General features: G+C 36.7%; 1 pseudogene; it reads left to right on the forward strand.

The window, feature by feature from the left end:
• Nucleotides 1-899: 899 nt before the first annotated feature.
• LOC111749768 (protein cereblon-like) lies at nucleotides 900-23,586 on the forward strand (annotated as a pseudogene).
• Nucleotides 23,587-23,717: the final 131 nt, after the last annotated feature.

Below are 23,717 nucleotides of genomic sequence, written 5' to 3' on the forward strand. Positions count from 1 at the left end.
TAAAAGGAGAACCTACAGACTGGGGAAAGAAATGTTGACAACAACATATCTGCCAAAGGTTTATTCTCTAAAATTTATAGAAAACTCCAACACTTCAAGAACAAAAAGACAAATAATACAATTTAAAAGTGGGAAAAAGACATGAAAGAAGACATTCACCAAAGAAGACATTCATGAGGCTAGGATACACATGAAAAGATGCTCACAATCATTAGTCATTAGAGAGATGTAAATCAAAACTACAATGAGATACTACCTCACCCTGACAATAATGGCACCGATTTTAAAAAAACAAAACAAAAAATGACAAATGCTGCTGAGGTGTGGGGAGATTAGAACTCTTATACACTGCTGGTAGGACTATAAAATGGTACAAACCCTATGGAAAATGGTGTGACACTGCCTTAAAAAGCTAGGAATAATCAAATACTGTACAATCCAGCAATCCCACTCCTACGTATATATCCTAGAGAAATAAGAGCTGTGGCATGATTAGACATATGCACACACATGGTCATTGCAGCATTATTCACAATAGCAAAAAGATGGAAACAACTTAAGTGTGCATCAATGAATAAATGGATAAACAAATTGTGGCACATAATACTGTGGAATGCTAAGCAATGATAAAGAATAATGATGAATCTGCCAAACATCTCAAGACATGAATGAATCTGGAGGACATTATGCTGAAAGAAATAAGTCAATCACAAAAAGACAAATATTGTATGAAATCACTATTACAAAAAGCCAAGAATAGATTTACAAATAGAAAGATACATTCTCATGGTTACCAGTGATGGGAAGAGGAGGGAGGGAGAATCACTGATTAGAAGGGAGGCACTTGTTGATTCTGGTGAAGGGAAAAGCATACACAATATGCGGGAAGTCAGCACAATATGGCCAAGGCAAAGGAAGACACTGAGAGGTATGCAAGAATAAAGGACAACTCTGGTAAATACTATAACATACAATCCCACAACAACAGTAATAACAAACAATAATTCATGAGTGAATACATAAGCAGATATGTATGCTAAATAGGTGTGGGGGGTGGTATGGGACTACACCCACATGCGTATATAGGTATGGTTGTGGATTTCTCTGCATACATATTTGTACATGCTGCATGTATATTCGTATATAGAATAGGGTACATATGGGGCATAGCTATGGAAACTTCTTAGACATAACCAAACTTCTTGCAGGAATGGGCTACTGGGCTTGAAGGCAAAGGACTATAGTCTCAGGGGACATCTAGGTCAATTGGCATAACATAGTACGTAAAGACAATATTCTACATCCTAGTTTGATAAATAGCCTCTGGGGCCTTAAAATCTTGCTATGATACAACTCTTGGTCTCTTCCTGCCCAGAGCAAAGGAGAGTGAAGAAAACCAAATGCTTAAGGAAGTAATTAGTCCAAGGGACTAAAGCACCACATGAACCACAGCCTCCTCTAGCCTGAGACTGGAAGAACTAGATGGTGCCCAGCTACCACTGCTGACCACTCTGAACAGGGAAAAGGTCCTGATTAGAATGGGAGAAAAATGTAGAACAAAACTCAAATTCATAAAAAAGAACAGACTTAGTGGTCTGATAGAGACTGGAGAAACCCCCGAGCCTATTGCCCTAAGTCATCCTTCTAATGTTGAACTGAAGCCACTCCCGGAGACCACCTCAAAACCCAATAATAGATTGGCCTATAAAACAAACCAGTGACACCCGTGAGGAATGTGCTCCTAGAACAATGGACTATAGGAGACCAAAAGGGCAACATTTGCCCAGAAACAAAGAAGGCAGGAAAGGGCAGGGAAAATAGATGGATGGAAACAGGGAACCCAGGGTGAAAATGGGGACAGCGCTGAGACATTGCAGAGATTGGAACCAATGTCACAGAACAACTTGTTTTATGAGTTCTTGAATAGAAAATTAATTTGCAATGTAAACTTTCGCCTAAAGCACAATAAATGTTCAAAAAAAACCCAAAAAACCTCCTAGTGAAAAAGCAAAAAGAAGAGGCCCAAATTATGTCTGTATCCCACAATATTAAAACACACACACACACACACAAAACTACTATATTAACGGAATATTAAAATTCTCAGTTCTCTTTACTGCTTTCAAGTCGATTTCAACTCATGATGACCTCATGTGTGCAGACTGGAACTGCTCCATACAGTTTCCAAAGCTGTGACCTTTTGAAAGCAGATCACCAGGCCAGTGTCCCTATGTGCTTCTGGATAGGTTTGTACCACCCATCTTTCAGCTAGTAGTCCAGTCCTTAACCATCTGCCCCACCCAGGGACTCCTTCTATACTATGAGAGAGTTAAATGTCTCCCACTCTAAAGGGAAGAACTCCAATGTTTAGCTTATCAAATGATGAGTGGGCTGTAGGGAGAATTGCTCCATTTACATTTAACCAGTACTTGCTCCAGAGATCCACATCACAGTTTACTATGGCTAATCATTTTTCAGTCAGAATGGAAAGTACTTTGAAAACTATATTGCAATCAGGTTGTGACTGAGGAAATAAATGGTGTCAGAGTTCAAATGTTTCCTAATGGCTCAGGCCCAGGCTGGTAAGTGAAAAATGCCTGGGGTTCTAAGGATGAGAAATCACTTCCCAGGATGGCTCTCCAGGCTTCCTTATCTATTCCTTTCATTATAATGATTTTTACTTCAAAAAGTTTAACATCAGTCTGGGAGAACATTTCTTCTCTTCATATGTACAGATTTTGTGATAAAGACTCCAAATGCCTCAAAAGCCTGAGACCACTAGACCTGGTTTCTCCATGGTTATAAATTCAAGAGCTGCTGACCAGTAGAGAGCACACCTACATTTATGTATATTTGCAAAATTTCTGGCCATGGGTTTAGTACTAACATTATGTCTATCTTAGGGAGAATCAAAGAGTAGAATAGAGAGATTTCAGGGAAGACAGGGAACATAGATGGAAATATTTTAAGGATGGAAAAACGTATGAGAAAACTTTAAAGACATTAGGTTTAGGTACTGGTACAACACATACATAGACCAATGGAACAGAATTGAGAATCCAGACATAAATCCATCCATAAATGAGCAGCTGATATTTGACAAAGGCCCCAAAACAGTTAAATGGGGAAAAGGCAGCCTTTTTAACAAATGGTGCTGGCATAACTGGGTATCCACGTGCAAAAAAAAAGGAACAAGACCCATAACTCACCCCATGCACAAAACGAGCTCAAAATGGATCAAAGACCTAAATATAAAATCTAAAAAGATAAAGATCATGGAAGAAAAATTACGGACAACGTTAGGAGCCCTAATACATGGCATAAACAGCATACAAAACATTACTAACAGTGCAGAAGAAAAAGTAGATAACTGGGAGCTCCTGAAAATCAAACACCTATGTTCATCCAAAGACTTCACCAAAAGAGTAAAAAGACTACCTACAGACTGGGAAAAAGTTTTTAGCTATGACATTCCTGATCGGTGCATGATCTCTAAAATCTACATGATACTGCAAAAACTCAACTACAAAAAGAAAACCCAATTAAAAAATGGGCAAAAGATATGAAAAGACACTTCACTAAAGAAGACATTCAGGTAGCCAACAGATACCTGAGGAAATGTTCACGATCATTAGCCATTAGAGAAATGAAAATCAAAACTACAATGAGATTCCATCTCACTCCAACAAGGCTGGCATTAATCCAAAAAACTCAATAAATGTTGGAGAGGCTGTGGAGAGATTGGAACACTTCTACACTGCTGGTGGGGATGTAAAATGGTACAAGTACTTTGGAAATCTACTTGGCACTTACTTAAAAAGCTAGAAATAGAACTACCTTAAGATCCAGCAATCCCACTCTTTGGTATGTATCTTGGAGAAATTACAGCCTTTACGCGAACAGATATATGCACATCCATGTTCATTGCAGCACTGTTTACAATAGCAAAAAGCTGGAAGCAACCAAGGTGTCCATCAACGGATGAATGGATAAATAAATTATGGTATATTCACACAATGGAATATTAAGCATCAACAAAGAACAGTGAGGAATCTGTGAAACATTTCATAACATGGAGGAAACTGGAAGGTATTATGCTGAGTGACAGTAGTCGGCTGCAAAAGGACAAATATTGTGTAAGACCACTATTATAAGAACTTGAGAAATAGTTTAAACAGAGAAGAAAATATTCTTTGATGGGTATGAGATGGGGGAGGGAGGGAGGTTGGGAAAGGAGAATTCGCTAATTAGATAGTAAATAAGAACTACTTTAGGTGACAGGAAAGACAAAACACAATACAGGCGAAGTCAGCACAACTGGACTAAACCAAAAGAAAAGAAGTTTCCTGAATAAACTGAATGCTTCAAAGCTCGGCGTAACAGGGGCACGGGTTTGGGGACCATGGTTTCAGGGGACATCTAAGTCAACTGGCATAATAAAATCTATTAAGAAAACATTCTGCATCCCATTTTGAAGAGTGGCATCTGGGGTCTTAAACCCTAGCAAGCAGCCATCTAAGGTGCATCAATTGGTCTCAACCCACCTGGATCAAAGGAGAATGAAGAACACAAATGACACAAGGTAATTACGAGCCCAAGAGACAGAAAGGGCCACATAAACCAGAGACTACAACAGCCTGAGACCAGGAGAACTAGATGGTGCCCAGCTACAACCAGTGACTGCCCTGACAGGGAACACAACACAGAACCCCTGAGGGAGCAGGAGAGTAGTGGGATGCAGACCCCAAATTCTCGAAAAAAAGATCAGACTTAATGGTCTGACCGAGACTAGAAGGACCCTGGTCGTCATGGCCCCCAGACCTTCTGTTGGCCCAGGACAGGAACCATTCCCAAAGCAAACTCTTCATACAGGGATTAGGCTGGACAATGGGTTGGAGAAGGATGCTGGTGATGAGTGAGCTTCTTGGATCAGGTGGACACTTGAGACTATGTTGGCATCTCCTGCCTGGAGGGAGATGAAAGGGTAGATGGGGTCAGAAACTGGTGAAATGTACAGGAAAAGAGAGAGTGGAGGGAGGGAGCGGACTGTCTCATTAGAGGGAGAGCAATTGGGAGTAAGTAGCAAGGTGTATATGAGTTTTTGTGTGAGAGACTGACTTGATTTGTAAACTTTCACTTAAAGCACAATAAAAATAATAATAAAAAGAGATATTAGGTTTATTTGCACTAACAACAACAAAAAAAAATGTTCAAGTAAGTTTTTCATTGCACTCATTTCCTTTCTGAGGAGTAAACAGAAATGACTTTAAATTGCAGTGGCATAGTTCCATTAGATAAAAGAAAATATTACCTAAAGATCTGTGTAGGGCCAGTGGAAGTGGCTACCTATAGTTCTTCTGCATTTTCACTGCTAATCCGTATTTCTGATTCTTGTCACTCAAGCACACGAAACATCTAAGTCTAGGGCCCTGTCTGAATATCCAAATTGCTATATTATTCTGTATGCATTGATGATTCTGTATAAAATACCTTTTAATTGACCTTTATTTTTACCATTTTCCTAAATTGCCCCTATTTACTCACAAGAAAAATAACATAGAAAAGGGTTTAGAGAAATCCCAGAGACTTCATATTTTTCAGAAATTTTCAGTAAAAGTTTTTTTGTTGTTGTTGTTTCTTTCCCCTTTAGGTTTCATTGTGAGTTTTACTGCATATTTAATGTCATCTTCCAAAGTCTGCTCAGTCCACAAAGGAATACTCCATGGCTCCTCTCCTTGGTGTATGTGAACAACTGATTATGCTGAAACTTGGTTTAAATATGCAACAACCACTTAGGTAACATTTAGCTGCCGGGATGATGGTCCCATGTAAATTCCACAGCTTGAAATTAATCCTTGCGAAGCAGGCAAATGCTGGTATACCTGGAAAAGACACAAAGCTCAGAGTTGTAAATTTTTCCCCATACATATTTCAGTGTTCCCTTTATGAATAAAAAGATGGATGTACATTTATTGTTTAATATTTACTGGTGTCCTCCAGGTAACTCAAAGTCATTGAGGGACAAAAACAGCAAGTCAAATTATGACTCTTCTCAGGCTGTCCCTAAGCAATGTACTGAAAGAGAAGTAATTCGGCTTTCGGTCCCCTACCTCATCCTCCAGCCCCTCTGTTGGTGCCTAGAGACTTCCCAGCAGCTAAAACCTGGGCTTATGAAATGATAGATTGTCAGTCAATTTTACTCTGACTTACACATGACACTGTCTTCATCTTCCAGAACACTGGCATTTTAAGTCTTATTCCCAATTATGCAATGGAATTCTTTTATCCTAATCAAGATTATATATAACAACAGCAAGATTACTGTAACAATAATATCCTATATATTTACTTATTTATGGCCTATTTATCGAAGACATTAAGGAAACTACAGTTAATATTATTAGAAAACTTCTCATTTACAGATGGTCAAGTTCAAATAGATTTTATCTTATGTAAATTTTTATCTCTTGCTAAAGTACTTATCATTATTAAAATATAATAACTTTTATATGATCTACTATCAACTCTCTCTTAAGGAGTCATTAAGTTCTACCGAACTCTGTTTCTTTTATGTAGAGATAAGTTGATTGTTCAAGTGTAATGAGTCTGCTAAGGGATAATTGTATTTACATGTTTGGCACTGAAAATGGTAGTAGGTCTAGAGTAGAAACTTGGTAAATAATTAATGACTTGGCTATCATATGCCCCCCTGAGGATTATAAAACAACTTACTGGTATCTCTTCTGTAGATTCTAAAGACATTTCCTTCAATACTAAAAAAAAAAAAAAAAAGATGTTTAGCAAGAAACACTGTACTTTGATGGGTATATAACTACACCAAATAATCGTGCAATGAATCTTTCACTATGTTGCAAAAGGACTACATATTTGGAAAATGGTAAGAGTCGGAAAACACTAAGCATTTGCTTATCAAACTAAAAACAAAAAGTTAATGTCATTTAGCAATATCCTGTTAAGTTAATGAAAAGTTTAATCAGGATTTTAGGAAGTTATAGGGTCAGTGTCAGTTGGAATTGGCTTGACAGCAATTTTTTTTTTTTTTTAGAGCAACATAGTCATGCTCTGGCAGCAAGCAATTTTATGCCAAACAGTACCTGCAGATGAAGGATTTAAACTAGGCCACGTCTCCTGTAAAAATAGTCTTTGTATCAGGGTCCATAACATTATAAAATACCATCAAATATGCACAAGGGCTTTATAAAATACTGTCAAAAATGTATGTATGTGTGTGTTGTTGTTGTTAGGTACTGTGAAGTTGGTTCTAACTCACAGCCATCCTGTGTACAGCACAACAAAACATTGCCAGTCCTGTACCATCCTCACAGTGGTTGCTATGCTTGAGCCCATTGTTACAGGCACTGTGTTAGTCCATCTTGTTGAGGGTCTTCCTCTCTTTCGCTAGCCCTCTACTTTAACAAGAATAATGTCCTTCTCCAGGGACTCGTCCTTCCTGATTAACACGTCCAAAGTATGTGAGGTGAAGTCTCGCCATCTTTGCTTCTAATGAGCATTCCGGCTGTACTTATTTCAAGGCAAAATTTTTTGTTCTTTTGGGAGTCCATGGTATAGTCAATATTCTTTATCAAGGCAATAATTCAAAGGCATCAATTCTTCAGTCTTCCTTATTCATTGTCCAGTTTGTGCATGCATATGAGGGGATTGAAAACACCATGGCTTGGATCAGGTACACTGTAGTCTTCAAAATGACATCTTTGCTTTTTAACACTTTAAAGAGGCCTTTTGCGGCAGATTTGTCCAATGCAATGCTTCTTTTGATTTCTTGACGGTTGCTTCCATGGGCATTGATTGTGGATCCAAATAAAATGAAATCCTTGGGAACTTGAATATTTTCTCCATTTATCATGATGTTGCATATTGATCCAGTTGTGAGGATTTTTCTTTTCTTTATGTTGAGGTACAATCCATACTGAAGGATTGATCTTGATTTCATCAGTAAGTGTTTCAAATCTTCTTCATTTTCAGCAAATAAGGTTGTGTCACCTGCATATGCACACATACACATATATGTATGTTCAAATGTGGGGAAAATTATAACTAAATGTCCTTGCATTTTCCAGATTCCCAGGATTAATTTCCACCCATGAAATTTACAGTAAAACATCAACCTGTTGGCTAAATGTTACCTAGATGGCTGGTACATATTTACACAAAATCTGTGACTATAAATATGCATATATACATGTATGTACATATGTAATCTGTGAAATATATATATATTTGTATATACATACACACAGAGACATGTATATGACTTTATAGTGGGGTGAGGGGCTATGGGAGTGTCCAGTCAATAATTGGTCAAACTGCTTGCGTAGATAAGGGAAACCACCTTAAGGACCACTTTCAGGAGGAGAAAGCAAACAGGAAAGTCTGGGTGCTGACTCTGATATTTCACCCTGTTGAATACATGGCCCCTGACGGTGAGTTAGACTCCTATGAGAATCAGGACAGTCCTATGTCTAAAGAATCTTCAGTGAAGAATTAAGTGCCTAGATTGTTTGAAAAGTCCTTCCTGAATAACTATTTAGGCCCTAGGAACATAAGAATTTTACTGCAGCACCAACTTATGCTTCTCAGAACCTGCCAGACTCCACTCTGCGAGGACTGTGTTCACTGGCAGTTCTAAGTTTCTGTTCTGGACTGATGGGTTCTGAGGAAGTTTTGTCTGACCGGCTGCAACTGTTCCTGTGCCATGTGGCCACCTGCTTCAGCAGGGTTCCTGTTGTTGTTGTTGTTATTGTTAACTGGCACCCTGTCAGCCCTGAACTCATGGCAACCCCATGGACAATGGAATGAAATGCTCCCCAGTGCTGTGCCATCCTGTCTGTCAGTGGATGCATGTATGTTGTTATGATGATGCTGAACAAGTTTCAGTGGCACTTCCAGACTAAGATGGACTAGGAGGAAAGGCCTGGTGATCTACTTCTGAAAATCAACCAATGAAAACCCTGTGGATCACAGAGATCCTATTTGCAACTGATCACAGAAACGAGACAGGACTTCTATACACTTTCTTAAATAAGTCAAGAACTTTATTTAACTTTACAATGTGGTACGTGTGAGTGTGTGGAAAGAAGACTTTTCTCAGTAATCCATAGCCTGCCTGAGACATTGCAGTATATAAAGGCATATGTAAGGTTTATAGAGTTCTTAGAGTGTATCTGTGGGCCTCATAGCTGGTTATTACATTTTCTGACCTGTAATATTTATGCATGCTGAAGTTATATGGGGTCTATTATGATCCTTCCAGTCCTTTGACTTTTGCTCACTCAGAGATGCACATCTGAAGGAACAAAAAGAACTCCTTAATGAAGAAGGGTGCACCCAGCCCAGGGAGCCTGAGAAGTGTCTTTGTTACACCTAGATGAATAGGTGTCTACAAACTTGATAAAGTTTACCCGAATGCTCTATTTAAGATCCTTGACATATTGATCTAAGGAAAGGGTCAGTGAACTTTCTGTGCCTGTGTGTTGCTAAGCCTACCCAGTGAACTTTTCATATCAGACATTATAGCTTTCAGTTCAAGAATGCCTACTTACATATATATATATATATATAATTTTTTTGCTGACATTTTAGATCTGTTTACTGATAATATACTCATTGATAATATATTCCTTTTTCATTAAATTATTGAATATATGTTTAATTGTCATTTTTAAGTCTTTGTCTTCTAAATCCAACACCTGGGTCATCAGAGGGTCCATTTATATCGACTTATTTTTTTCTGAGTTACATTTTCTGATTCTTTGCACTTCTAAAATTTTGTCTATTTTATGCTGATCCTTGTAAGCAGTCTAGATTACATCATCTTTCTTTAAAAGGTGCTGCTCTTTGTTCTGGAAGACAGCTAAATGAGGGAAGAATCTATTGACAGTGTCAGGCTTTGTTAAAAAGAAAAAAGAAATGCAAAAAACCAGTTGCTGTCAAATTAATGTGGATCCATGGAGATCCCATGCGTAGTCTGTAGGATCTGAAAGATTTTCAGTGGCTGATTTTTTGGCAGTAGGTCACCAGGCCTTTCTTCCAAGGCACTCTGAGTGTTAGGGAAAGTGTATTGAGGCTTTGTGCTCAGACCTAGGATATAGCACATGCTCCAGGACTAGAAACTACAAACTACATCCTGTGGGCCCAATATAGCCCACAGTCCGTTGTGCTTTTTTAATAATCTTTTTTTTTGAGGGGGAACATAACCATTTTAATTTGTTTACATATAATTTGTGGTTTATTTACACTACAACTGTAAAGTTGAGTAATTGCAAGGGAGACCATATTACTATGAAATCCTAAAATATTTACTGTCTGGCTCTTTACACAAAAAACGTTGCTAATCCTGCTTTACGGCATGGTCCCTACTCCTAGAGCATAGACTTTCTGCAGTCTCCAGCTCAGAATATCTCAGAGGTGTCTCCACCCTGGAAGGATGGAAAGTCCAGGCACCCAGCTCTGTGTACCCTCTAGGTATGTATTCAACTCTCTGCCCTGTAACAACTGCTATTTTTTAAATTCTCAGTGTCTCACGTGCATGCACAGCCAGTCTTTCCGTCAAGAATTCAAGAGGGACCTTGGGAAGACTTTAAGGACACCTCTCTGTGCAGTTCTCTAGTTTCCAATGTAATCCACAAATTCCAACTTCTTCAGCAGTCTCAAATTTCTATTTCTACCTTCCCAGCTGAGCAAGAAAACTATTCTCCACTTGGGCTTTACACCTTTGTTCTGTAGTCAGAAAATGCTATAGGTGGAAATTTTAGGCTCATGTGTCTCATTTCTCTCAATAATCTAGGACCTTTGCTACCTGTTGTACAATGTCTGAAAAGTTTTGGATTTTACATTTTGCCCAAGTCTATAGTTGTTTACAGGAGCCCTGGTGGTACAACAGTTAAACGTTCCTCTGCTAACCGAAAGGTTAGTGGTTTGAACACACCCAGTGGCTCTCTTGGAAAAAGAGCTGGCAATCTGCTTCTACAAAGATTACAGCCTAGAAAACTCTATGCAGCGGTTCACATGTGGTCACTATGAGTTGAAAATCAACTCAAATGTACCCAACAAAAACAACATAGCCACTTACAGTGGGAAAGTAAACCCTACACAATTGTCCCATTGTGACTAGATGTGGAACCAGTAATATTAATTAAATATCGATTTATAAAATGAAAATGTGATAATCTTCTTTTACAGTTACTTAGTGAGATTTTGGATATGTTATTGAAAAGTTGTAGGGCTAGTTACCTTGTTTCTATCTGCTAGGCTATCTGTTAATGAAGGGAGAGTCAACTTTTAAATAAAATCTTTTACACGGTGGAGTTTATATGCAAAGTTCACAAAAGGGGAAAATGCAAATATATAAATAAATTTAAGAAGTGAATTACTTTGGTTCAGTTGTTCCCAAATGTAGTCAGGTACTTATTTTACACTACATATACAAAATAGTATAGTAGCTCAGTCATGGTTCTTCTAAAAACTATGCCTTGATTATTCTATGTAGAAAGTATGCATGCATGATTCATACATTAATTCAAGATGTTAAATTTGTCATCTCTAATAGGAAATCTTTATATTAATAACCACTTTAAATATGATGGATGTCAACACTAACCCCTAATAATTGCATAAAAAGAGTATTGTTAATTTGCTGAAGAGTTGATAATTTGGAAATTTACAGCTGATGAAACAGGTGCACAAATTAATTCTAGATTTAAATGACAAAATAGTTTGTGTTTTATCTTAAGAGGACCACATTTGCAACAACTGAACACTCTCAGCCTTCAATTTGAGATTGCTACATTTTCCCAACTTTTTCACTTATTTATTAATTTCGGTTAAACGTTTTGTATCTTCAATTATCTTGTAAATTAGAGTCTTTAAAACATAAAAGTACTAAATATTAACTGTATCTATAAAAATTTCACAGGAGTCTTTCTTAGAAAAAACAAAAGCTTTACAAAATTATGAGTTGATAAGAAGTTACAGGCCATACAAGCACTGGTCTGAAGAATTTGACATCTATTTCTAAACACAAATTTTACCGAATTCATTTTTTTTATGGTACATAATTAGGGTACATAATTAGGGGGCCCTGGTAGCTCAGTGATTAAACACTAGGCTGCTAACTGATAGGTCAGCAGTTCAAATCCACCAGCCACTCCTCAGAAGAAAGATGTGGCAGTCTGCTTCCGTAAAGATTTACACCCTTGGGAACCCTATGGGGCAGTTCTACTCTGTCTTATAGGATCACTATGAGTTGGAATTCACTCAAAAGCAGTAGGTCGGGTGGGTAGTACAAATAATTGGAGACCCAGGGTGGCTTCAATCGTTAATATTTGCCTGCTAACAAAAAGATAAGGGGTTTGAGTCCATCCAGAAACACCTCAGAAGAAAGGCCTGGAGATCTACTTCTGAAAAATAAGCCACTGAAAACCTTGTGGAATACAGTTCTACTCTGACACACACAGAGTCGCCATGAGTCAGAAGCAACTCAATAGAAACTAGTTTGTTTTCATTTGTTTGTTTGCTTATTGTAGATAATTTGTGATTACATAATCAATTATGTGGTAAGAGTTGAGAAAGGTTATTTTTAAGCTGATATATTTCTTTTGTTTAGAAATAGTGGAACTAAATTCTAGATTAGAAGCCAGTTAGCCATTAGTATTAGTTGGTAGAGAAGCTATATAAGCAGAATACAAAGCATTGTCTGATCCTCATAAGTTAATTTGCATTTTAGTGTCTACATTTTAGCGTTTTACGTTAATATTTGCCTTCTCTTCTCTGACATCATCTAACACAGGAATAAGTCACATAAATATTAACTGAATTTTGTATTGACAAACAGGCAGTATCTTCTTTAGCTCTAAATTACATAAGAGCCAACTGGAGGCAAATTTATGATATTAATTATGGGCAAATATACCAAGTAAGTCATATGAGAGCCACATTTACTGCTTTTTTTGTAAAATTTACACAGGTCAAGTAGTTTTAAAAGCTTAATAGTTGGTGCTAGCTTGCAAACCCACAGCCATCAAGTTGATTCTGACTCATGCTGACCCCACAGGTTTTCCAAGGTTGTAAATCTCTAAAGAATAAGATTGCCACATTTTTCTTCTGAGGAGTCAATCTCTTTAATCACTGAGCCATAAGGGCTGCAGTATGGATTACAGCTCAACATAAAGAAAACAAAAGTCCTCACAAATGGACCAATAAGTAACCTCATGATAAATGGAAAAAATGCCAAAGTTGTCAAGGATTTCATTTAACTTGGATCCACCATCAACACCCATGGAAGCAACAGTCAAGAAATCAAAGAACAGATTGCACTGGACAAATCTGCTACAAAAGACCTCTTTAAAGTGTTGAAAAGCAAAGATGCCACTTTGAGAGCTAAGGTGCACCTCACCCCTTCCATGGTGTTTTCAATCACCTCATATGCATTTGAAAGATGGGCAATGAATAAGGAAGACTGAAGAAGAGTGTTGGTGAAGAATATTGAATATACCATGGACAGCCAGAGTGCTCCTTGGAAGCAAGGATGAAGAGACTTCATCTCAGTTACTTTGGGCATGTTATCAGGAGAGACTAGTCCCTAGAGAAGGATACCATGTTTGGTAAAGTAGAGGGCTAGTGAAAGACAGGAAGACCCTCAAACAAGATGGATTGACCCAGTGGCTGCAACAATACAAAGTTTGTGAGGATGGCTCAGGACGGGACAGTGTTTCGCTCTGTTGTGCACAGGATTCCTATGAGTCTAAATTGACTCGATGGCACCTAACAACAACAACAGTTTGAAAAATGTCCTGATCAAATTAATTTTTCTAGAGTAGTGTACAAAAAAACCAGCATATATGCAAAAGCAATGAGTCATACATTTAAGTAAAAATGACATCGCTGAGCTTTACAGAAGCAACCATAGGATGTAAACACTTTCTATCAAAGCAGAAACTATTCAAATACATTATAGAAAGTGCTTTTCTAATGTCTCTTTATCTCTTTCATCCAGTGAATCACACACACACAGTGTATATATATATATATATATATATATATATATATAGTTTGTGGTCAGTTATAGCATGTAACAAAGCCACTATCTCATCGCATAAAAACGTACGTTTAATTGGGCAAGAATTTTGTGATACTGGGTATTGAATGATACCGAAAACCTTCAAATGCAATTTTAAGTATAGAATATGTATTTGATGTTACTGAGATAAGTAAAATCCAAGTCTGTCTGCATTTTCTAAAAAGCAAAAATTGGCTATGTTTTAATTACCTAATATACACAAATTATGTTCATAATTGAGCTTAAAAAGGGCATTGGGGGAAAAAATAACTAAAACTCCATAGGTATTGTTTCTAACTTAAATTCCAATTGCAAAAAAATCTTGACGAATGCAATAAAAATAGAGTACTTGAATCGTTGGTGTGCGTTGTGGAGTAGATGCTGACTTATAGCAACACTATAGGTCAGAGTAAAACTACCCCATAGGGTTTCCTAGGCTGTAATCTTTATGAGAGTAGTTTGCCATCTGAATGGCTGGTGGGTTCAAACCACCAACCTTTCAGTTAACAGCTGAGCGCTTAAACATTGCACCACCAAGGCTCTTTATACTCAAGCTAGTCCATACATATTATGGTTTTCTAAAGATAGCTGTTTTCAATTATATCAAAGAATACTTACAGTATAAAAATATGTGTATGAATGTGTATTTGTATATAATTTTTAAAAGTTTAAATATATAAATACATTTTTATCAGAAGGAAATGGTTTTCAGATGTAGAAGATAGTTAAAGCAATGTGGAAAGGCTTGGCTAAAAATTATTTGAAAATTAATCTACTTGAATATACTTTTTTTTTTTCTTGAACAGGCTGTTTTTCATGAAGTGGCTGGAATCTATGTGGGGAGGATGGATGTTGGTGGGCCCGTCAGTCTCGAATTCTCTTGATGCTAACTGGCTGTGTGTGTGATGTTGATAACCATTTTGGCTGTATCAATGGCGGTACTCCAGTGGGATATACACCATCAAGAGCAGTCTCTTCAGTGACCTCTGTTAATTTGATTCTGCCACTGGGCTCTTGAGAAAGCTACAGAAGTGAGTACTAGACTTAAAGAAATTGTAGCCCAATTCCCACGTTCCAAACAAGATTTCAACCTTGAGCTGACAGTCTGGAAAAAATAATATCCTATGTATTTTCTTAAAATTCAATATTTTTAGAAAGTAACCCACCAAAAAAAGCCATTACATGTAAGAAGTAGAAGTGTGTGGTATTATTCAACCAACCAGCTGCTCTTAGCAAATTAAAATGACAACTTCATTTTATTAGACAAACTATAATTTCCTACTCAAAATAAGGTGAATGAATACATTCACCAGAAAATATATTTTTTTTTTTTGTATGCACCTGCACCTAGTAATTACAGCTGGGATTTGCACAACTTTTTTTCTTTGTTCAGAAAAGGTACATTTTATTTTGCATCCCACCTGCATTCAACACAGAGTAAGGCTCTGCAGCAATTATGTAGTTATGTTTAAAAGACAAATAAAGCGTGTAATTACAATTTTAAAAATTAAACTGCAGTAACACTTGAATTGGCTCTTGAATTTTAACAATACATTAAATAGATATGGAAGGCAAAAACTTAACTTGTAGAATGCACTCATCTCTGTGAGATGGGCAGAAAGTTTCCTATAAAAAGTAATGCACCCTTAATAAGGCAACTAATCATTGATGCCAGACAAGTAGGCATGAGAGTTTCCAAGCTGTTATGAGCCAACTTCATGGGCTTTCTGTCTGACAACATCAATTTTAAAATGTTTGGTTATATTTCATTTAGGATTTGACAAAGAAAAAAAATTAAAAAGCAAAGAAATATCAGACACAGTTGAAAGGGTCGAGGAGACCACTGGCGAAACCAATGAGAAAATCTATGTCCACAAAGGTCAAAAGACTTTCTCAGGTCCGTACTACTAATTATTTATGGAATAAAGATGAATCCCCAATCTCCTGATTCTGAGTTGCAAGTACTCTCCAATTAAAAAAAGAAATTGATTTTAAGAAATACGTTTCACCTAAAATGTTAAGTATATATACAGAAAAGAGTGTGTTCAGGGGGATGTATTTCTCTGGCAGAACAATTTAATGAACACATCAATTTTTTTTTATTCAGTCATAATTTCCTCTACTTTGACCCAAATCAATAGGTTCAAATATTCTCACTAAGGATTTCTCCCTCACAGATCTTTAAGAGCTGATATTCTGCCCAGATAAGTTATCCAGAAATCATAGAATGGTAATTGGCAAGATTAGGCACTCACAATATTGTAACATGGTTATGTGTAACTGAGGTTTTGTTGTTTTGGAACTTTTCTTTGTTTTCCAAATAATTTATCCATTTCCTGGCAGCATATATAAGATTAGATTTTCTTTGAGATTCCTTCCCTGGATGACTCATATAGTTAAGCACTTGTCTACTAACCTAAAGGTTGGTGGTTCAAACCCACATAGGTATCTCAGAAGGAAGTCTTGGTGATCTGTTTCTGAAAGGTCACAGCCATGAAAACCCTATGGAGAAGCTCTACTTCACACACATGGGGGTAGCCATGAGCCAGAATCAACTGCTTATGAGTATTTTGTTATTATATTTATCATCTATGGAAATATGATATTCCTTTTATTATTTCAAAGAAGCAAAAATAATGACTTTTTTGAAGAAGGGTAAAATCCCATTCAACTTTTAAATTCTCAACCATTGTCAACTTACCTGATTTCCTTAGGCAGAAGCAGGTGTATTCATCAGTATTCTCCCGGAGTCTACCTTCATACCTCTCTAAGGGCACTCAGCATTTCATCTTGTATCATGGCTATTTATATTCATGTCTCTTTCCTACTAGTTTTTAAACTCCTTGAGGGCAGAGTATTATTTTATTCATTTATCTATACCCCCAGCACCATCATGGTGTCATATACAAAGAAGGCATACCTTGTCAAATTAATGAATGAATGCCATTAAAAAGCCTGTGCATCAAAACACAAAGAACACGAAGATAAATCAGCCTGTTGTGTACGCAATTCTAGGGTAGCATTATCTTTGTATATAACATTTAAGTTATAAGTGATGAATCATGATATTAAAAAAGGCCATCCTTTTGGGAACATTATTTCATGGTTCACTTATTCATTAATTTCTGGATTTTTTTTATACCGATGATATTAAATATAACCTCTAAAGGAGTCAAAAAATATGGCCATAGTTTATGGTTCTATTAAGCTAGTCTAGACACACTGACTAGATCAATATGCAGTCTTCTTAAATTTTCATTCTAACATAAGGAGAAAAGTGAAGTTTACAGAAATTATGGATGATTGGCAGTCTTTATTTATACTGAGATACTCTAGCTCAATGTTTTGGGGAAGGTAAGTTGGTATAATATTTTTGAATGGCAATTTAGCAAAATGATAAACAGTTTTGTACAGTTTGATCCTTTCGATTTCTTTCTAGACATGTATCATAAGAAAACAAGTATGGATGATTCAGATGCAGTATTTGTGGGATTTCTTAGTAGAGTAATAAAATTAAAAACAACCTATATGCCAAGCAATGGGGAATTATTTTAAAATTATAATATAGCTGTAAATGCAAGCTTATGTAGTTATTTAAAATACTAGTGTAAAAGAAAAGAAATAATGACATAAAATGTTGTTAAAAACAATATCCTCAAAAGTAAAACTATAAAATTGCATGTTAAATACGGTCATACGTAAAATCTTGACAGAAAGCAAAATGCTAAGAATGGGTGACTTTGGATGATGAAATTATAAGTGATTTTTTTCCCAATTGAGTGTTATATAATATTCATATATATTTTGTATGGAAATATTGTTTTAGTTGATTTTGTAAGAATATAATAGTAATGAAGCTTTAATAACTTTCATATCTACTATGAACTCTCATGCCATTGTTAGTCACTTGACAAAGTTAAGATTTATTTATTTATTTTTTAATTGTACTTTAGGTGAAGGTTAACAGAACAAACTAGCTTCTCATTAAACTGTACACATACTGTTCTATGACAGTGGTTAACAACCCGACGACATATCAACACTCTCCCTTCTTGACCTTGAGTTCCCTATTACCAGCTTTCCTGACAAAATTAAATTTTACCTGAGCCGTATAACCTTGTGGAGTAGCAATTGGTAAAGAAATCCCTACATCCTTTTTGTGTTCTGGAAAATGGCTTAGTGATCTCCTCTGTTTAAAAATCTCTCTGACTTTCCTCTCTCCCTCAGTCTTTACAATCTCCAGGCGCCTTACCAAAGAACCCCTTATCTTCCTCCTGTTCTCCCTGGGTTTCCCAGGATCCAGGTGTCCTTAACATTAGAAAATATAACATAAGGCAAAGTAAATCATAAAGTTAGAGAATTAAAAATGATGGACAATGTTAACCATGGAAATACAAACAATGATGAAACACTAGGGACTTGGTAGGGATGTAAATTATATAACCACTTTAAAAAAAGGGCAGTATCTATTAAAGCTGTACATATGCAAACCTTATGACCCAGCAATTGTTCTTCCATCTAGGCACATACCAATCAAAAAAAAAAAAAGCACCAAGAGATGAGTACAAAAGCTCTTTAGCAACATTATACACAAAAGCCAAGAACTGGTTCATTCCAAATGCCTATAAGCAGAAAATAGATAAATTAATTGGGATATAGTTATACAATTGAATACAGTAATGAGAAATAACAAACTACCACTACATACAATAATACAGATGTATCTCATAGACTTAACATTGAGTGAATGAAGCAAGATACAAAAGGGAGCACCTATACTATTCAATTGATGAAAAGTTAAAAACCAGATGAAAATAATCTCTGGTGGCAGGAGTCAGACTATCAGTTACCTATGGATGAGTAAAGACAGTTGTTGTTAGGTGCCATCGAGTTGGTTCTGACCCATAGTGACCCTATGCACAACAGAAGGAAACATTGCCTGGTCCTACACCATCGTCACACTCCTTGCTATACTTGAGCCCACTGGTGCAGTCACTGTATCACTCTGTCTCCTGGAGGGTCTTCTTCTTTTTCACTGACCCACTACTTCACCAAGCATGATGTCCTTGTCCAGGGACTGGTCCTTCCTGTTAACTGGTCTTACTTGTAGGAGTATGGATATTATCCTATCACAGCCAGTATTGTACTTCATGATACATCTTACAATTTTTTTTTGATGAGTGCAACACCATTCCTCTTCAATTTGTCATTTCCAGTATTGTAGACCATATGATTGTTCAATTCAAAATGGCTAATAGCAGTCCATTTCAGCTCACTAATGCCTATGCTATCGATTTGTATGCACTCCATTTCATTTTTGACAACTTACAATTTTCCTTGATTCATACTTGGTACGTTACACGTTCCAATTATTAATGGATCTCTGCAGCTATTTCTTCTGATTTTGAGTCATGTTATATCATCAAATGAAGTTCCCAAAAGCTTTACTTCATCCATGTCATTAAGGTCTACTCTACTTTGAGGAGGTAGCTCTTGCCCAGTCCTATTTTGAGTGCCTTCCAGCCTGAGGGGCTCATCTTCTAGTGCTATATCAATGTTCCACTGTTATTCGTAAGATTTCCACTGTTATTCGTAAGATTTTCACTGGCCAGTTTTTGCAGAAGTAGACTGCTAGGTCCTTCTTCCCAGCCTGTCTTAGTCTGGAAGCTCTGCTGAAATCTGTCCACCGTGGATGACCCTGCCAGTATATGAAAAACAGCCACCACTCATCTGTGAATTTGTCTTACTGTGGTGGCTTGTGTTTTGCTGTGATGTGAGTAAAGACCAGCAGGCACAAATAGAGAAGTTTCTGGGTTCTGCCAATGCTCTATATTCTGATAAGGGTGGTAGTAAATATGAATACATTTCTTTTGCAAAAATTCCCCCAGCTGTGCTTTTGTGATTTGTGTACTATCCTGTTTGTGTATTATACTAAAATACAGAAGTTTCCCCAAAATATAGGCAATGATTGTGATTCAAATATCAAACATCATAGATTACAGGCTAAGAAACATTAAAGAAAATACTTTTAGAATACTAAATGTGCAATTCACAACTATAACCAATATGTATGTCTGTGTAACCACATCCATGAAGCAACATCTTTAAGAAATTCAAAGAAAAATAGAAACACACTAGTAGTAAGAGACTTTATCTTTCTCAGCCTATGATGGGTCAAGTGGGACAAATAAAAAGCATATAACCTATCTAGAAGAACTAAATTCCATAATTAATAAGAAGGATAATATATATACGATATATGATAACGGTAGCCCTGGTGGCACAATGGTTAAGTGCTACAGCTGATAACCAAAGGGTGGGCAGTTCGAATCTGCCAGACACTCCTTGGAAACTCTATGGGGCAGTTCTACATTGTCCTATAGGGTCGCTATGAGTCAGAATGGACTCGACGGCACTGGGTTTATATGATAATGTACATACATAACTCTATAAAGATTACAGAGAATTCACCTTTTCCCCACCTACTTATTATTCACCCAAATTACCATATACTTGGCCAAAAGAAAATTTCATGCCACACCCCCTCTAGGAAGCCCTCCCCCAAATAAGTATAACCACTTTGCCAGAAAGAGAAGCCATGTGAGAGACAGTTCTGAAGCCATCTTGGATGTTCTGGTCATAGCCAGGCTCCCAGAAAATGAACCATCTAGCTGAAGCCCAGCCCACACAAAAAAATCAAAAGAAATATTAAATTGTTCTTTAAAGCCACTAAAATTTGAGGTTATGTGTTAAGAGCAATAGAACAATCTACCAACTTCTGAGGAAATTTTTTTTTTTTTTTTTTGCCTCACATGCACAGGGTGGAGGATTGTGTGGTTTTTGGTGCCACTGAATCATTTTAATTTAGAATTTAATTAGAACATCTTGATACATTATCGGTGATTTTAAAATAAAATATGATCTGTTATTTCATTATTTTGCTGTATTTCACTTTAATTTATTCTATTTGTTTTTATATACTATATTTTTACTTGATTCCGTTTTAAGGCCATATAGATCATCGCTGATATTTAATTCTCTTAGCTTTTTATTTACTTTCCACACTTAGTTTTTCATCAAATGATTAAGATAATAGTGAAGCAATTTTATTTTTCACTGTGTACTTATCTTTCACCGCTAATTTGTCATGTTATTTTTATTCCTTACCAAGTCTGGTACATATAAGGATCCGGTTTTTGATTCAATATTTTATTAAATTCTATTTCTTTTCTCTTTCTGCTCTAGTACTGTGCTGATTTTATTGCTATAATTTTGTAGTAATCCCTGAGAACAAGTCCCTCTCTTTGCACCCTTTCTACCAAATCAGCTTAGCTTTCCTTGGAACTATGTTCTTCCATATATTTTCATTTTATTTTAAGTTTCTAACAGATTTCACATGGGTCAAATAATATAGATAAATAAATAAAAAGTTATACAGTAAAGTCTTTGTTTAAACTCCATTCCTCCTCAACATTGTCGCCACTCCAACAGGTAACTACTGTTTTTAAATTGTGTTGACATTCATAGAAATTTTTATATCCCTCTCTTTGTGTACACACAGTATCATGTTTTAGGTAAAGTGTTACATCTTATTTGTTTCACTTAAAAATATACTTCAAAAGTATTTTTGTATTAATACATAAAAGGCTCGTGATTCTTTTGGACAGGTCGTTGTTATTGTTAGCTGCCATCCAGCTGGCTTCCACCTTATGCACAACAGAAGGAAACATTGCCCAGTCCTGGGCCATCCTCATAATTTTTTATATGTGTGACCCCATCTTTGCAGCTATTATATGAATCCATATCATGGAGGGATTCCCTCATTTTCACTGACCTTCTACTTTACCAAGCTTGATGCCCTTTTCTAGAGATGGGTCTTTCCTGTTGATGTGTCCAAGGTAAAGACAAAATCTCACCATCCTTGCGTCTAAAGTGCATTCTCACTGTACTTCTTCCATAACTTATTTGTTGGATCTTCTGGGATTCCACAGTGTATCCAATATTTTTTGCCAACAGTACAATTCCAATGCATCAGTTCTTTTTCAGCCTTCCTTTTTCGTTGTCCAGCTTTTGCATGCATATGAGGCAATTGAAAAGACCATGGCTTTGATCAGGAGCATCTTAGTCATTAGAGTGTGCAGACACACGATATATAAATATATGGTTGTTCAAGTAATTCAATTGATTCCTCTCTTTTGAATGAAAACAGCACATTTAAAAAGCAGGTTATAGATACATAAGCATTTACAAAAGAGCCCTAGTGGCACGAAGGTTAAGCAGTCTGCTAACCGAAAGTTTGGCGATTCTAACCCACCCAGTGGCTCCACAGGAGAAAAACCTGGCCATCTGCTTCTGTAAAGATTACAGCAATTCTACTTTGTCACACAGGGTTGCTATGAGTTGATATTGACTCAGTGGCACTAATAAGGCATTTACAAGTGAGTGTAGTTGTTTGTATCCCTCTGTTTATTTCCATGGAGATTCATGCAACATCTCAAAGTGACCTTTTTGTCCAAACTCAAATAGACCTTAGTTTATAAATAGCTGCTGATTTCTGCACCTAAAAAGCTCAGTTTCTAGCAGCACAATACACAGATAAAAATTCTTTTTCTCAAAAATATACCGCTATGGAGACAAACACTGAGGTTGAAGAAAATCAGCAGGAAATTGCACGAAACACAGAGAACTGCCCATAGCTCCTGACACAGACAGGGAAGAAGACATCATTAAAATGGAAGCTGAAGACCAGGATAGCATAGATGCAAAAGAAAAAACAAGCATCACAAATTTTGACACCAGTCATGCTGACATCCCAGATAAATCTAGTTCTGATATGGAAGCATTTCATGGCAGAAATTTATGTGACAAAAGCTGCTATCAGATGATTCCAGTTCTGCCAGCAGTGAAGGTCTTGATCCCTGGACAATCATTAGCTCCTCAGCTTTTTCACCCTCAGAAGGGTAGTACGGTGCAGAATTTAATTCTGAAAGATAGAATCCTTGCAGTTCTTGCATATAGTAATATGCATAAAAGGAAAGCACTTTTCAGAATAACAGCAAAAATATATGCCTTTTGAGAAGACTAGGATTTTGGAATTGAGATAGTGCCATGAAAACCAGTTGGAGGAGTGCTAAGAGCAGTCAGAAGAACTGAAGGCAAAGCTAGAGAGCAAATTCTTCTTGAATGTGTGTTGCCTTCAAATGTGTACAGACAATTTAGACTCACTCAGTAAGTTTCTCATATGTTCTTCAAAACTTGTGTTGTGAGAAGACCTATATTCCTATAAATGGTGGGAAAATACCAGAAGAGGAAATTTCATCATATAAATCTGACTTTGTGACCTCGCTGGCTAAATTCTTTCTATGATGCTGAAACCTTGATAAATAGATTCTAAAATCAGCTCCATAAATGGAAGGAAAATCTAAAAGATGATTATCTTTCTTCAGTTTCAATAGACAAAAGAAGATGCTTGCATTTTTTCTTAAAAATATGTTAAGAATTCAGCTCCTTAGAATTGGTACCAAACCAAACACCAATCCCGGTGCCATCGAGCCGACCCCAAATTGGCAGGAGCCTCAATTTGAACCACATATCACGAATAAATGTAACCCCCCTTTGCTGC

The sequence above is a fragment of the Loxodonta africana genome, chromosome 8 (assembly GCF_030014295.1).
Source record: "Loxodonta africana isolate mLoxAfr1 chromosome 8, mLoxAfr1.hap2, whole genome shotgun sequence".
Classification (NCBI taxonomy): domain Eukaryota; kingdom Metazoa; phylum Chordata; class Mammalia; order Proboscidea; family Elephantidae; genus Loxodonta; species Loxodonta africana.